Here is a 17,776-nt window from a genome sequence, read left to right on the forward strand (position 1 = left end):
TCCTGGTACTTTCACGTCACGAACGGCAGATGCCTATCAGCGAACGACAAGTAGAGGGGGAATCGAAGGGCCCGATTTCTGTCAGTCAGAATATGAAACCCAAGGATAATGAAGCCAAGAAAAGAATAAGGGAAATTATTTGTTGTTTTAATTGAAATGTAAAAATGATAAGATGGTAAGATAGGAAAAGAAAGTGGACGAAAAACGGCAGCTATTCACATGTGAGAGCTGAACCCACACCCTTCGCATTACGCGAGCGATGCTCTACCATTGAGCTACGTACGGCGACGGCTGTTCCCGACGGCCATATTTGGTATTTATTAGAAGGGAGGGGGGGGCCAATATAAATTTTTCGAATTCGAATCTAATATGAACAGTGTCCATCGAATATCTAATAGTGAAATGCAGACACATATATTTATATCTGGAATATTTATTTCGATATAGTTAGGTACCGCGTTTGTACTAAGAAGAGAAAAGAAAAACAAAAAGCCACCCAATCACTAAGGAAAATTAAGATCAGTTTTAAACACATCACTAATCGTCAATAAAAAAACTGCATCAATAGTCTTTGAACATCTTCAAAGCCTGATAGCAAACAATATTTCCAAGAATTAATGGCTGTCGTATGACTAGCTTTCCAAATACACTAAATAAATGTTGTTGAAAAAAATATCAGAATTTGCGGAAAAAAAGAAAAGAAAAAGCTGCTGAAGAAGTTGCGTTCCGTAGGCACATCTAAAAGGACCCATTCCAAGAAAAATATTACTAGTTGCAGTGTAAAAAATAAAACTGCTACATAACTGGACTGCAAGGAACACTAGATTACAGACTACAAGCAAGAATCCCAGGTTGTCATGTAGGTTCCCTCCGTGAAACTGAAAACAAAGCTCGCATTACCTATTTTGTTTCCGAATTACTTCAGAAATGTTTCTTCTTTAATTTCTGATAATTAACGACACCATGTTTAGCAAGCGTTGAACAGTAACCCAAGTTTAACAGTCGCTTGTTGCGAAATATTTGTATAGTTTCGATATTCCAAATTACCGAATGCGAATACAAATAGTTAGTGTGTGATATTCGATTCTTATTGGTAACTTCAAATGTTCGCCCACCGCTAGTATATATGTTTATGTAGAAGATCTGACCCTGGGAGTGTTAGCTGGCGCCACTCATGGGCGGCGGATGCGGCAGATCATGTTGACCGCTGGCGTCACATGGTACGTGAGCCTTTAGAAGCAGATGCGTAGTGCGGAGATTGTGGCTTCGTCTTCCACCAGTGGTACGGTGTTTTTTTTCGTCCAGTTTCATTTCCGTTTACCTTACCATTTCTAGATTTCAATCAAAACAAATAGTTGCAGCTACGCTTTCCTTGGCTTCATTATCTTTTGGCTTGATATAGTTGCGACATAAAAAATGTTCCTCCCCTTCTTCTCATTCATTGCATAGCGAGGGTCTCGACTCCGGCAGGTATGACGCCTTCAGGTAGGATACGAGGATTTACTGGTCAGCTGCTTGCTTGTAAAAAGTTCACGTACTACGTGACGCTAGCAGCAAAAAGGACCTGCCACATCCGCCGCCATGACCATGAGTGGCGCTGGCTAACACTCCCAGCGTCATTTCCTGTTCATATACATAAATATACTCAAAAATGTGGACATAGCAGCAGCTATCGCCATAACTCAGTGGTAGAGAATCGCACGGGTAATGCGGAGGTTGTAGGTTCGCCTCCCATTGGCGGCATATTGCTTTTTGGTCCAGTTTAGTTTCCTTTTACTTCATATATTCTACGTTTCAATGAAGACAACAAATAATTTTCTGTATGCTTTGTGGTGACGGTGGTGGTGGTGGCGTGTTGTACCTGCAGGCGGGTTTAGCCTGATGATTGATGCCGCCAAATGCTCCGCTTGAACCTCTCTTGCAGTGCCACTGGGTACTTTCCATCTGTCAAACGGATGAGCGCACGTCTCTTAAACATGTAAGAAGATGGCGTGAAGCTTCCTTGCGAGCTATAGCGGATCCTTCCGGAAACACAAGGCATTGCAGGTACGTATGTGGAAAGCCATTCTTCTGTAGATTCTCAATAAAAGCGTTCCTTTCACCACGTTTTCTTGGGCACGACCATAGAAAGTGTTCGATGTCTCCTGCCTCTTCGAATGACATACGGGACGGAGAATCGGTACGTCCCGTCTTAAATAACTATGCATGCAGGATTAGATACAGATCTGGTCCTTTTACGATGCAGTAGCAAAACTTTCTCTCGACGAAGCCACCTGGTTGCGCAGGGCACGTGTGACGGGATCCAAAGTGACAGAAAGGGGAGCACGGATGTCCGATTTCGTGACATGATTTTTTTTTTTTTTTTGTACTCTGACCCTGATGCTTTCCTGGGCTTCATTATCTGTTGGCTTCATACTGAGGCTCGTAACAACGTCATATAGCGTTCCTGACAATAACCTAGAGAGCTGCGAGCGTTAATATAGATGACGATTATTATTTGGAGACAAATGAATCGTCCAATGCTGTTAGAATATTTTATTGTCTACTAACATTTATTGTTTACACGCAACTTTGTTACCTTGAGCAACCAGCAATTCGTGGTCGGCTCTGATATAATCTCGACAGGATGAGGTGCGTCTTCACCGCAGGAATCAGGAAACGACGACGAAGCTCGACATAGTGAAGATGAAAAAAAAAATAGAAACAGTTGTATTCATTTCATTGGTATATGCATGTGATTCTCATCTGAGTCTTTAGCGGGTCTTAACACGTGGGCCAGCACGGCCTTAAATAACCTCTGGCGGTCCTGTCATCGTCGCCGTCTTTTTCCGGAGCCTGTCTTTCCCCTTTGCCAATCCTTGTGTCAGCTCGGGGAAAAGGGGTGTCGTCGTCTTGACCTCCGGTTTCTTCTTCTATCCTTTTGTGTCAGCTCGAGTAAAAGCGTGACGTCATCGTGACGTTCGGTTTCTGCTTCTATCCTTTTGTGTCAGCTCGTGGAGAACGAGGTGGCGTCGATTCAGAGAAGAGCGCAATTATGTTGACGTGGGGAAGCCCGTTTGAATGCTTCTCGATCCTCACAGGTCCGTCATAACAGCTCTGTCTCTCTCTTTTCTTCACACTTAGTGCAATTTGCTGTTGCTTAGGACGGGTAGAAACGGCTCTTGGACGGGACGAATTGAGGACGACAGACTAAGCGCTGACTTACTTTTTTTTTTTTTCATTTGGCTCTGCCGACATCGTCAAGCTAGACTTTCCTCTTGTCGACAAGTTCACATGGTCAGCAGCATAAGTGCACGACCAGAGAGGGCGCACGACTCCATATCTGAAATAATGCTGCCACAGCTAGTCCCGGTACCTATAACGTTGAAAGTCGGCATTCGTTAAATGTTTCTTCTCGGTTATAAACGCTTTTGATGTTCACGGTACTTTCTCATGGCGTCAGACTGTTCCCAGCATGGGATGCATGCCTCGAAAGCTTGCGAGTTTTTTTTCCCCCTCCTTTATTTATAAGTTTTCCCTTAACCGGATGCAGTTGACACAGACGCCAAGCAATCGTCCATATAAAGCTGCCGACTCACCAGCGCGTCGAAGCGCAGAAGCATCAGCGCACGTGGGTGCGCATGCACTTGGGTGTCCCTCAGTAGCGACGGATTTGCTCTTCCGGTCGTCGCGTATATGGTGTACACACACGCGCTGCTGGGCTGCCATGGAGAAAAGCGCCTTCCGCCCCCCCCCCCCTCCCAACCGCAGAGGCCGTTAGCGACGCTCTGGGCAGCCGATGATTATTTTTTAAAGCACAGCGATATGGACGCTGCCGGCGCACGCGTCCGCCCCCCCCCCCCCCCCCCGCTTTCCCCCGATTTCGCCGGGGCGACGCAAGAATCCCCGGAAGTGGGCTTCCTTCCTGGAGGGCCGATGCCACTCCCGGACCGTGGGCGGACGATCATCGCCAAGGCATGCGCGACATTGCGCCGGGCTGCGCCCAATCCCCGGCACTCGGGGGGGGCCACAAAAACGCACAGCAAAACGGGAACAATGCTATTACGTCAACTCGCCTCCCCCGCTAACCGCCGCGGGAGGGCGCGCCGACCGCGGGAAAGGAAGAGGAGCGAGCGGGCTGCCGGGCGTTCGCACGTCCGAGTATTAAAGCCGTCCTCGACGACACCGGCGCCCTCATCACCTAATGGGTGACACGTCAACCTTATAACTTGTGCAATATAGTCTATAATAATGTACTGCGCCGAGAGCGAAGACGACGAGCCGCGCTATGTGTTGGGATTAGAGGGATAGCGGCGCCCTCTTACCCCTGCTCGTCCGGATTTCTCCCTTCGCTTTCTTTCTTTTTTTGCCTTCATTCGCGCCGCGGCTGCGCACACTTCTGGGCGTTTTCTGCGCGCTAGCAGACGCACTTTCCCGCGAGATAAGCGTCATCGCTGAGCAGACAGCAGTTTTGGCAGATATTTGGCCGAGAGGACGAGCGTGCCGAAAGACGTAAGATTGAGGACGACGCGGTGCGGGAAAGTGGGGGGGGGGGGGGGGGGGCGATATTGTCCGGATATTTGTGGGACATCGGTGCAGTCGTGTAATGATCAAAGGGACAGTGGTCGTGGTGCCCTCGAAGCTGATGCTGCTTCTGCTCCCGAAGAGGCTTTACACGCCACGCAAAGCTGCCGGCCGCTAGATTGTCCGAAGCCTGGTCGTTGTTTATTTCCCCGGCTGCCGGCGAAGGCTTGGGAGGAGGAACTGAAGAACGCGGCCCTTTGTCGTCTCCCTTGTCTGCGTACACGCATTTCTTTCGTGGGGCAAGGAAAGGGAAAGCTGTACAATATACTGTTGAGCAGTAAACTTGCTTCCGAGTGTCGAATTGTTTTCTGTGGAACTTGATGCGGAAGTTCGTTGAAAATTGCCGAGTAATATTTGCCATTCAGAGGAGCCGACAAGTGCAGCGCAAGTTGCTGTCCTTGTAGCGGTTTTTCTTTCTGCACCGCATAAGCCTATATAAATGGTATCAGACAACGAACTATCAGAGAGTGCGCATACTAATGGAGGTCCACCTGTTTTGCATTATTACTACGGGCATTATAAGATTCGTCAACTCCATCATTTTTCTTTCCCCTTTCTTCTCCTCCTTTCAGGCAACCTTGGTGCAAGAGAAATGATTGAAAATTGCCTAGCATAGTTTGCCGGACTGTTCACTTTTTGTTCGATATTCGTTCGCTGTTCTAGATACATGTTCCTTTTCTTTTCCTTTGTGGCGCTTACAAAAAGTATAAAACGCAATTACCCGCCGCGGTTGCTCAGTGGCTATGGTGTTGGGCTGCTGAGCACGAGGTCGCGGGATCAAATCCCGGCCACGGCGGCCGCATTTCGATGGGGGCGAAATGCGAAAACACCCGTGTACTTAGATTTAGGTGCACGTTAAAGAACCCCAGGTGGTCTAAATTCCCGGAGTCCCCCACTACGGCGTGCCTCATAATCAGAAAGTGGTTTTGGCACGTAAAGCCCCATAATTTAATAAAAGGCAATTTTAGTACGTATAACGCAGGTCAAGATGTTTTAACGAAGTTTCTCTCTCTCTCTCTCTGCCCTTGAAAAGAACCTCAATGGCGACAGTCGGAAGACAGAAAGGCGTAAAACGAGAAAATCGTGTGATAATTTGTCCTCCTACCCATGTGGTTACAAAGTGTAGGAATGGCCGAAGCGGATGCACCAGGCTACAGTAAACTCTTCATGTTTGTGGACCAACCATAAGAAAGCCTGTGTAGTACTATAAGCACACAAATAATCACTACTGATCAACATATTCCATGTGCCGATGACTGATCCCTATGATGTATCATCCATATGGCTGATTCTATATTGACAAATCGTCCTGCGCTTGACTATACGAGAACCCGAATATTAAGGAAGACAATCCTTTATGTATGCAGGCGCATGCTAGTGCGTAAGGTTCCTAAAAATGAAGGCGTTGAAATTTACTGACTGCACCCACTGCCCATTTATCGTTTTCTTTTTTTTTTTTTCGATAGCATGTTCGGTATGAACATACTTCATACTATGGGGTACATGAGCGTCAATTATGGGAGGATCAGGGGTGTCCCCTCCCCACCCTTTCACACATACACGCACACTCCCCGGGCGGCAAACCTTAAGCAGCCCCAATTACTGGCTCCAGCCTGGCCGTGTGTAGTATACTGCTGTAATCTTATCACCCCAACAGGATTCGCGGAGGTTCCTGGGTATGTCATTATTAAAGATTTCTTTTTCCCCTGCTGCCTAGATAATGGGGACCGCAGCGTTGTCAAACTGTTTAAGACAGCTTTTCGCAGCTCCTCTGTCTTTGTGGCGTTTCAAGATGGAAGTAAGCATTATTATTATTATTATTATTATTATTATTATTATTATTATTATTATTATTATTATTATTATTATTATTATTATTATTATTATTATTATTATTAAACAAACAACATACACCCATCAGCATGTTTCAGCTTCGAGAAGTCTTTGTGAGCTTTGCAAAAACCTGTTTAAAAAGCTTCAGAGCCCTCTTACATTCTTTTTCTGCTCTGGATCATCACCGACTGCACCTTTCGATTAAAAATTCGAAAGAACGGTGAATCCAAAACCAAAACCGCCCATCAGTGGCTTATATCACTTGAATTGCTTATGCTTTGCTTTTAGCTACAAATGTTCCCCTTACAGTAACGCTCTTGTGGCGCTGCAGGTACTTGTATAAAGAAAAAAAAATAAAAGAAGAAAAGTCAACTTCGATGTGCCAGTGCGTTTGTCTTGGACTTTGCAATGGATAGTACTTTTCCTTTTGGTGTTCTTGCGGATGAAGTGCTTTAGAAAGTAAGTAACAAGCTTTGGTGCATAATTAAGGGCGAAGCAAGCACCAAATGTGTCTGTTGGCTCTTTTCTTTGGTGGTTATATGTTGTTGTTGAATGTTAAACAAGGAGATTATTTTGGTACAAAGGAATGAACCATGCGCAAATAAGCTTCCAAATTTTGATCACAATAATGACTGATTTATTTTGTGTGCCTCCCTCAATGCAGCAGTTAGTTCAGCTCCCCCCCCCCCCCCCCCCTTCCCTGGAAAAATGGGAACGCTACGCCTCTGTCGTGGTATATAGATATAACGTTTTTCTCGTTTGACACAACGTAGTTCTGTAGAGCTATCCCGCGCTGCTGTATTCACTACTTATATACATTTAAAGAAGAGGGAGCCCTACTGATTCCACGGGCAACATATGAGCCTTGCAGTGACATAAACAAAACTCGCAATGTTTCTTTCCAGCTGTATGGTTTTCTTTCTCTACATCAATTTTCAGCTCACGTTTCCGACGTTTACTGAAGAAAATGCGCGCACCGTTACTTCTTCATCTGAAATTAAAAAATAAGAAGGAAGAAAGAAAGAAAGAAAGCAAGAAAGAATCAATGAATGAACAAAAGAAGAAGGGGGGGGTGGCGAATGTTCTCTACGTACTATACCTAGTGCGACCCGCACCCGCGCATTAGGACAAGCTGTTCCTTTTCTCTTTCCGCTCGGTGTACGGCGGCCCTTATGACACCCGCGCCCCCGAGACGGTCTTTCAGTCCCCGGCACCCCCTCGCGTAACTTTAGAAGCAATGTAACGCCGCGCCTTCATCGCTGTACCAGCGCCGAGCGCAGCGGGGGGAAGGGCGTCCCCCGAGGAGAGCTGGAGCGAATGTCGGGTTCCGTCGCCGCGAGATGCGCGAGGCCTCGGCTGTCGGAACCCGAAACGGGACAGTGAAAATCGAATTTCCTTTAATGACGGCGCTGTCAGAAGCGGCTGCTCCTATAACGACCCGGCGCCCGCTTTACAAGTCCGAGGAGCAGCGCTAAAGGAGTGGGTTAATTTGAGCCTGATCATCGTTAGTGACAACGTCGCACATCTCGTGATTTTTTTTCTTCTCTTTTTATACCGCAACTTTACGTGCTGCTGTTGAACAGTCAAAAGCGAACAAAATGTAATTCTTATGTTTTAGGTCAGATATTTTTTAGTCATGTCGTCGCTTCCAGTTCAAAGAAATAACATATTGGGTAGCCTGAGCAACCCCACTTGACTATTATTGGCATCCGCTTCTTGAATATTTTTGATGTGTTAAGAGAAGCCCACTGCTGCCATGTTTCCAAGAGGATGTCTCTAATAAAGTGTCCCCTGAGAATCTGTAAACTGCCAGGAAAATTGTTTCCATATCGGTGAAAGCCGGTATAAAACAAAACGAAAAAGAAGAACCGGCATGCTTTTGCGACCTTTCGGAATCACAGTCCACACTCCAGCGCAGCATAGTCCGGGACGAAGAGGTCGCGGCGCCTGCGGCACTTCACTTTAAGTTCTCCCAGCGTTTTCCCATCGACAAGGCGTTTATGGTTCCCGTGAAACATACACGCCAACGTTCCAGCCTTCTCCATCAGCACCTCCAGGCGCCGCCCTGTGTCAAAGCTGCTTCGCTAGCGGTGGCAGTGTTGAACGCACGACCGCATATGAAACGCTCTTATATAGATAGTCTTGAACTTAGGAAGGTACTCTACGCAGTTAATTATAAGTATAGAGCGTCTGCCGGATGCAGTTCTATGCACAAATGTTGGTACACTTGCTTGCCGCAACAATTGCAAACTTTATTTCCTGCTTTAAATGGCGCTTCAAAGGCGCCAATGACATCTTGGAGATCTCAAAGGGAACCCTCAATACAACAACAGCCTTAAAAATGTTTCCTAGATTCTTTCTTAGATCGTGCATTTTAGTTTTACGAACTTTCATCTCGGTATTCCGAGTAGTTGGCTAATGGCAAAAATTTTAGTCTCTGGTAAGCACCAACAAGAACCCTAATTAGTGCAAAGTTGATACCACAACCACCACCCACACCACTTCCAGAATCATCATCAACATTATGATCATCGCAGTCATCGTGATTCCACTCGATTTATTTCCGTGCTGTATCACAGAGCGTATATACGTGCCATTGCGTGCGTCTCACGAGGGCAACACGTGCTCAGTCCCTGACTCAGCAGGAACGCTGCCCCGGAGAGCAAAGGTACAAGCGCAGGCGCCACATTCACCGTGCATGGTACGTCAGCGCCAACGTGTTTCATGGCTCACCACTATTGGTCGAGTCATATAAAGCTGTTGATGAAATCACCACCACCCTCATCGTTGTTTCTTTGTTGCGAACGAACTCTTTCTCCTATGCGGTCTGCGCGAGACGCAGAAGCGGGCGCAGAAAAAAGGAACAATAAAAGACAAGAAACAAGCACATGGTCCGAGCCAGAAAATAGACGACCCTGTACTGATCACCGAATACCAGCGCCGAATTCAGACGCCCGGAGAGACCTGGGGAGCGCCGCACTGCGCACGGTTCTGCACGGAAGGTCTTTGTGGTCGTGTCATTGGCAGCGACCTCGGAGTGAAAAACGACGACCTGGCGCTGCTCTTTTACTCCCCAGTGTCTTGTGCTCTTCTCTGGCTCTTTATTTCCTTCATTATTCCCTCCGATCCACAAAATAAGCCTCTCTTCACGTCTACAAGCGGACTAAGAGAAAAGACGATGCGGACATAAAAAAAGAAGACAAAAGAAGAACGTTATGTACACGTACATTCACGCAGAGCCTATATATATATATATATATATATATATGGAACACGATTGTCCGCTCCCCGAACTTCAACAGAAAGGGGGAGAAATGTACAACGAAAGAATAAGAGTGGAGAGGGGATGCGGTCTCCCGGTGCCTCGAAGTTGTAAATCAAAAGCGCGGCCGGATCCGCATTGCTAAATGGAGCGGGCATACCACCCTGCAGCATGCGCGCATGCGCACGGAACTGCACGCTGGACCAACGGCGAAGCTTGCGGGAAAACAGGGACGAACACCTGCCTGATGCGCTTCCGCGGTCGCGCCGTGTTATGTGGTGCCTTCGCGGCAACGGCTGTTCGTTGAGTCGTACAAATGGCGCGGTGAGCTCTCCAACATCTTCCCGGCGGGAGGAGCTTCACTGTAAGGACTTGAAGGCGCCCCGCCACATTCGTTCTACCCTTATTCTGCTGCTTCGTCTTCTGCATATATGTTTTTTTTTTGTTTATATTGCTTTTAGTTTTTATTGAGGCTTTCTTGTAAAAAAAAGTTTTAAGAATATAATATTTCCGTTCTCCAGCAGCTCAGATTCGCTGTCCCCCTCGTCACAGGTATTTTATCCTTCTGTAATAGCGGTGGAGTCACAACAGCCCAAAGCAACCCGACAACCCGCAGGTTCATCGATTTTTATGCGTGCTGCATCATTTAGACAGGCAGCGAGCAAGATTTCTATCCAAACGCTTTTCTGTTTTCTGTCTTGGCCCTCGGGATGCGCGAGCCCCTTTTGAGGTTGTGCAGCATTTCTCACCGATTTAGGCTAACGCCTAAACCCATGAGAATGACTCTCCGTTCCTAGTTATTTTTGTACGGTTTGTAACCACTCGATAGCTTTCACGTTTTATTTTTTTTCGGAAAATGCGGAAAAAGGTTTCTTAAAGGATCGGTTCTCTCAGTGACTTTGCCCGTTCTAGCATAGTCAGAGTCTTCATCAGTAGCACGACATAAATAAAACTGTGGCAATGAAAAGGCCCTTCCAGAGAGGTCCTGTTTGTCCGTCCTAATCACGCGTTATTGCATGTATAAACGCGCACCGCGTAATAAAGCTGCGTGGGATCGACTGCCGCACCGTTTTGACTTTCTAGGCTTTCTATGTTTTCCCCTTTCCCATTCCTCCGGTGTAGGGTAGCCAACCGGACGTTATTCTGGTTAACCGCCCTGCCTCCTGCTTTTCTCTTTCCCCCCTCCTCCTCCCTATGCATCAGGGCTCAGTGCATGAACGATCAGGAAAGTAAAGACTAGCGAAAGCGTGAAATGTCTGGCCCAAGTGAGTAGAGTTGTGTGTAGAATAGTTGGCGCACTTTGTTTAGCCCGGTGATCTAGCGATTGGTGGAAGCTTATTGCAGGCGATTAGACATCCATGCTGATCTCCACTATGACCCCAAGTTTTAGGGTTACGCTTCAGCCATGCAATAAACAGTACCACGACAAATACACAGCGAATATCGCCTCACCTTGAAGTTACTATCACAATTTGCGACTAACCGAAGCAGTGGCTTTTGATTCGCAAGGCAAATCACATGTAAGGGGTTTGTCCGGCAAGTTTTCTCGTACGAGTTTTCTTTTGGTGTCTGCATAGGAACTGGTGTTCACTGCCAGGTTTCAGGAAACGCGGCAAGATTACCTTTCCAACAAAACGTTAAGGAGGCCATGAACTCCTTTTTCGTACAAGCTACAGTTTCTCACTAGCACCTTCCCTCTCATTTTGGCATTGCTAACATGTTGGATGCAACTAACGGACCATGTAAAGCGCTTCGAAAGAGATATGCAGCGACAGTCATTGAAGCGCGACTGCCCGCTGCCTTCTTCCTAAAGCATCTGATAAATGGCTTTTATAAAGCAGAAGTGCGTAAAGATCTGGCATCACTGTGTTATGTTCTGACTACTCTTCCTTCTGGTGCGTTATGTTTTGCCACTGTCAACGTGAAAGGCGATTTTGCAGCTGAATCACTTTAAAATGCAGCTGTCGCTGTAGCAAGCTTTTGAAAAAAAAATGATGGCACTTGGCAAAGCAGTGTATCAAGTTACATACAACATCTATCTCAACACGACATACGTGTGCCCGCGATACCCGGCCGCCCTATAATGCGTTATTACCTGGAATTCTTCAACCTTATCTTTTTTTATGCGAAAGGGTCGAATGGCCGATCGAGAAAAAAAAGTCGTCGTCAGTATTCTGTAGCAGCCAAAAAGCACCGTAAGTCCCGGGACGTTGGCTGCGACGCCACATCATGAGAGCGCCTTAACGGAGTTCTCATTGGCTGCGATGCCATGTCACCAGCGCGTTTCGACGGAGCAAAGCGGGCGAAACAGAGCACCTGCTGTATCGATAGCGCGCCAGCTGTTTCGTGAGGGGAGAGGTCATCGCCGCAACGCCACGTCACCCTTGCTTTCGCTCTAGGAAGCAGGGGCGCGGTCCGTATCTGACCCCCACTGGGCTTAGCTGCTGCCCGCGCCTGCCGGCCTTGGTGGCCGCTGCTGCTTCCTCGGTCTCTCGTCGCGCAGGCCGTAAGTGGCATGTGGCGTTGGCACCACAGGCTGTTGCGTACGTGCTGGCTCAGTCAGCACGTACCTCTGTGGTACATTACTCCCAGCGCAAAACTCGAAGGACCACTCAGCGGCGTTCAATTGGACATTAATGCTTTCGCATTCACAACTCATAAGTGATTAGGTGTCCTCAGATTTTGTTCTTCTTTTTGTTTTTGTTTTTCCGCCCCAGAGCTTCTCAACCGGCTTCATTCTTTCGCACGTATGACGAAATCAGCGCAGAGTGGTTTTATCTTCAGCGAGGCAGCAGAAGTCGTCATGACCCAGCTGAAGAGGCGGAATAGTGCGAGCGACTGAAACACAGAAAAAGAAAAAAACGAAAAAGATAGTTGTTGTTTTTATTCCGGAAGATTTGCCGCAAGGCATAAACAATTTAAAAATAGAGCTAAATAAAATCTCTTCAACTGCGCATCTTTCAAAAACTGCAGCAATGTGTTTGTAAACTTGCCCATCACCCAGATGCCATGAAAACAGTACCTCAGAGTCATCTTACAGGACTTCTCAACAGCTCCAAAAATTTGGACAAGGAATAGCGACGTTCATAGATGTCATCGAGTCTGGCGTCGAGTGATTATAGTTATTCATGATTGCACTCTTATACAGAAGCTATTGCTATACTATTAATGAGCAATGCCTAATTGTTTTTACTGTTCCATTATCTTCAATAATACGCCGATTTACTCATTTGGCCTGTATTAAGGTCAAAAACTAACCAAGAACGTTTTACTTTGTGCTTATCACTAAATCGGTAGCACCCCCCTCCCTCTTTTTCGAATAGAACTTGTCATTTTATTATTTGTGCTCAACATTCGGAGTGGTTAAGGATCGAACTAGGCGCTCGGCTTCCCTTGCTCCGAAGGTGTGACTGCCTGCATGTTAAAGGCTACCGATTTCCGTCTTTTTAATTCTATCCACAAGAAGAGACTAGATTCGAGACGCCTTCGAAAAAAGAAAGATAAAAAGGCAAACAGAAAAAAAGAACGGAGTTGGATAACCTTATTGCTTGTCACACTGAGCAAGGAGCTGAGCGCAACAACAATAAACACTAATTGTTGGAGCGAAGTATCTCTTCATTCATCTTTTATAATTAAAAAAATAATCAAGAGACATATGTATACCCCCTCTACACCCTCTTTGTTGTTCTTGTTGCTCTTCTGCTGCTGCTGCAAAAGTTAATGAGTTTGTTTCCTGTACGCCGGTGCTGTACATATACTGCTTCGTGCAATGCAAAGGATTCCGTTTGTGACAGACAACCTGCCTCACACGCACACCCTTGTTATCTGAATGGCGTATTCGTTCTCCATCTATTATACGCGGTAGACGATGTGGGAGACTGCGATGATTCAGTCTTGCACGCTTTTATGCCAGTTTCTGAAAATAAAGCTCTGTAAGGTCATTAATTTGAGATTGCACCCTGCGAATCTCAATTTCAGACACGGCTTGCCATAGCCTACATGTAGCCTTCGAAATGTAAAGGACGAAAAATACTACGCCCAATGATAAATAAAGATTGCATCTCATTCAAAAAAAATAAAAAATAATGAAGTATGAATATCTACAAGAAAAAAACGGGAGGAAAGTTAAAGCAAAATGATATAAACGAATTTCTTTTTTAATCACCCTCGCACTATTTTTTTCTTTGATATTGTTTTACATGTTTCTAGAAGTAAGTGTATGCTGTTCCAACAACATTCATTGTTATTGGGAATTCCAAACCTTTTGCTTGGACATCGTCCGAAACACCTCAACAAAAGCAGACTTGCACGTGAACATTTATATGTAATCAATCACTTGTAATCAATTATATTTTTTTGTTTTGTAATTGATCGCTTACTTTTTGACTCCGTAACGCTCACTGTTATTCAGTTACTTTTCATCGCTAACCAGTTACATGGAAATAGTATATTGGTGCGTTCAGCGCCTGCAGTGGCACTCAAATTTTGTGCCCGCGGTGGTAGCTTGACGGCTATCATTGCTCGAGGTAGCGGGTTCAATGACGACCATGGTAGCTACATTTCGACGGGAGCGAAATACAAAAACGCTAGTGCCCTTAGATTTAGGTGCACATTAAAGAACGACAGGGTGTTAAAATTAATCCGGAGTCCGCCACTATGGCGTGCCCTATAATCCGATCGTGGTTTTGGCACGTAAGGCTCCATAATTTAATTGCAGTTTAACACTTCTTCCACGATGTCATGTTTCATGTGAGGCAATAATAATGCTCAACCCTATCAGAGATTATGAACAATGCTAAACAACGCCTCAAGCAAACACGTCTCCCTGTTTATTCTGTGTACTATGCAGACAAACAGCAGTGGTACACGCAAAGTAACGTTGAACACCAGCTCACCAATCTCGTATTAGACTAAACACTGAATAAATTACACAGTCGCCGTCACCATCACCGCTAATTATCGTCAGTCAAAGCAAACAGTAAAGAAAGCTGCGCTTACATCAATTCCCGTAGTGGGTGGGATCCCCATCTTTCTTTTTTCCCCTTCTCACGTTTGGTTTCCTTAAGCTCTGCGTTTTTATTCGTTTCCTCCCTGAAGAACAGCAGCTATTTCCCGACCGTCACTCTGCATAGACTTCTACACTGTACTTCATTCAGTGTACTCAAGTTCCACGCAAATTTAGAAATAATGCTGCCCCGCTGGTTACGCTTAGTCGCACCGTGTTGCATTGTCTGTGTCGATTCAAGGGAACAATGATGAGCGGGCTTTCGCTTTCATGGGGCGGTGTGTATCGTACATATGAACGGAAAGGGCATTTGAGAGAGAGGGAGAACGACTTGAAAGTGAGGCACTGCAGTGCAAGGAGCGTGACGCCAGCGATGGAGAGTGAGAGACGCTGCGTCGCGAGGCGTATAAAAGAGCGCTTGCTCCTTTGTATAGGTGGCAGTTTCAAAGCCCGCGTGCAAGCAAATAGAGAGGGCGCACGCTATTGGGAAAGTTCTCCTCTAATCCCCGGCCTCGGAGCATCTATAAAGCCTGGAGGCCGAAACAAGACATCTCCTTATTTATACAGGTCCTCCAGGGCGAGGGGTTCATCCACGCCATTCCTGTCACGTCAGGAAGAAGGGAGCTGCAGCCGGTCGACCACTTGAATATATTACTCCCTAAAACAGCGCTCGCGAAGGGAAACGGACTCTTTTCCTCCCCCAGCGCTACTTTATTTATACGGAATGCCCGACACACCTCGTACGATGTCTCCGTGTCCGAGTCTAAGACGCAAAATCCGGCGACGCTTGCATAAAGCGGGCCGCTTGCCAACTGGGCCGGAATCGGCGATCGCGGGTAACATATGGCCGGTCTTCATGGCTCCCCGGCTCGAAACAAAAGGTGGCCGCCAGCGGCGACTTTTACGCGCGGGCCGCGTGTTTCCCGTCCGGTCTGCTTTGCATTTTACGCTTTCCGGCCGCCGCGCGTGTTTGTCCAATGGCGTGTAAGCGCGCCCCGGCGGGATTCGGTGCTGCGAGGCGCCGCCTGGCACCGGAAACTGCAGCGCTATCGGCCCAAAGAGTTGGTCCGCGGCGCACCTTAATCCAGCGGGCTCCCTATTTCCCGGGGCCCCGGGACTTTAATGTTTTTACAGGGGCGGCCCTTTCTACCCCTTTTGATAAATGAGTTGGCGCGCGGAATCTGGCGCAACCGGAGCCGACGGCGCGCGCGGTAATGGCGGCGCCGGCAGCTCCGCTTATTCATGAGTCGCCGAGCTGTTTTACATGAGCGCGCCAAGGCGCGAGAGGGAGAGACATAAGAGGGATTTCCGGGAGTCGATTGCGAACGCGGCCCAATGTCAAGATGTATGTTTGCGCGTATCGGAGGAAAGCTGCCGTGAAATGAGCCGGGGAGAGTTTAATTTTATTCCTCTAAAGCGCCCTCGAAAAGCGATCGGCCCGGGGGCGCGCGTAGTTTAACGCCGCTGGCCCCCGCTTCAACTGGGCGCCGAAACAAAGAGGGATCCGCGGCCAGAATCGATGGCTGCTGCTGCAGGTCGATGCCGGCAGCCGTCGTTCCGCCACCGCCTCCGCAGCGCGATCATCGCGCACGTCGCCCGCTCAGGGGCGCGAAATTATCTCGCGCTCCGGCGCGAGAACGGACTGCGGCCGCCCAAATAATGTCACCAACAGCTTGTGCCGGGCGATGGCTGGAATGCCTTGCCGCAGCACGCTCGGTCTCGCTATGCCTATAACGCCAAAGGGGACAACGCGAAGTGCTTCAGAAAAGAAAGCCACGCTTGTTTGCAGGAAGAGAGTTCCGTGCTTACTAAAACATATGCATACGCTATAGGTATAACGTTCGAAGGCTGCATGGTTTGTGGCAAGCTTGAAGTTCCAGTTTTATTTATGAATTTATTCATTCGTTGAATGCTATCCGTGACCACTGCACTCCACGTTGCATCGATCGCATCAAATTTTTTCTGTACAGCTTAATCACGACTTATCAGCCAGCGTCTACAATATATGCACTCCTCTGTGTGAATAGCTATAAGTAAACGTAGCCATAGAAGAAACTGTGGGACAGAAAGGCGTAAAGCTCGCACATGTCATGCTGCTAAACATCAATGACGATGTAACTGCCCAAATGACGTTAGGTGACCATCATACACACACATACATACATACATACATACATACATACATACATACATACATACATACATACATACATACATACATACATACATACATACATACATACATACACACACACACACACACACACACACACACACACACATACATACATACATACATACATACATACATACATACATACATACATACATACATACATACATACATACATACATACATACATACATGAGGACTCGCCACATCAGCGCGGTGACATTACCAAACTCATTCTCGAGCCATGCAAGTATAGGGCACCGTTATTGTTGCTTTCGGTACAGACAACGCCATCTTCAGGCAGTGGTCGTGGGATTTTGAAATCTGTGGTTGAACTGCTGTTTAATGCCGTTCACCGTGCACTGCTGTTCACTGCCAGTGCTGAAAGGAGGAAGCAACAATGTCTGACAGAATTGCATGTCTACCAGCATAAAAAAAAATTATGGCGTTTTACGTGCCAAAACAAATTTTTAATAATGAAGCCCGCCGTAGGACTTTGGACCACCTGGGGATCTTTAACGTGCACCTAAATCTAAGTCCCCTGGTGTTTTCGCACTACGCCCCCATCGAAAAGCGGCCGCAGTGGCCGGGATTCGATTGCGCGACCTCGTGCTTAGCAGCCTGACACCATAGCCACTAAGCAACCACGGCGGGTATCCACCAGCATGAAACACATGATACTTCCATTGATGCATCAGGCCCACTCGACTCGGTCGCGCAATCCCAGTCCTCCCCAGTTTCGTCAAATTCACGCATACGCACACGTTCGTTCTACCGCGTTATTCACTGCGCCGTGAAACCGCGCACCGGGCTCCTATGCAATGCTGCATGCGCACGCAGAGGGATCGAGAGCAAGAACGGGTCCGCATGAGAATCCCATTGCACAAAGGCAGCCACCTCGCCTACACCGTCGAGTGTGCCCGTCAGGAGCATAAAGTGG

At 47.2% G+C, this 17,776-nt stretch overlaps 1 protein-coding gene across 5 annotated transcripts in view; it reads right to left on the reverse strand.

Annotated features, from left to right (window-relative positions):
- LOC129380547 (uncharacterized) overlaps positions 1–17,776 on the reverse strand; it is a 210,454-nt gene that overhangs the window by 29,954 nt on the left and 162,724 nt on the right. Inside the window, exon 3 of one of the 5 annotated variants that reach the window (XR_008608670.2) lies at positions 11,910–12,496. The exons of the other annotated variants lie outside the window; for them this stretch is intronic. The gene's annotated coding sequence lies outside the window, so the exon portion shown is untranslated. Of the gene's footprint in view, positions 1–11,909; positions 12,497–17,776 lie in introns of those variants that run through there. 5 annotated transcript variants of the gene reach the window in all.

This window comes from Dermacentor andersoni, chromosome 1, assembly GCF_023375885.2.
Source record: "Dermacentor andersoni chromosome 1, qqDerAnde1_hic_scaffold, whole genome shotgun sequence".
Lineage (NCBI taxonomy): Eukaryota > Metazoa > Arthropoda > Arachnida > Ixodida > Ixodidae > Dermacentor > Dermacentor andersoni.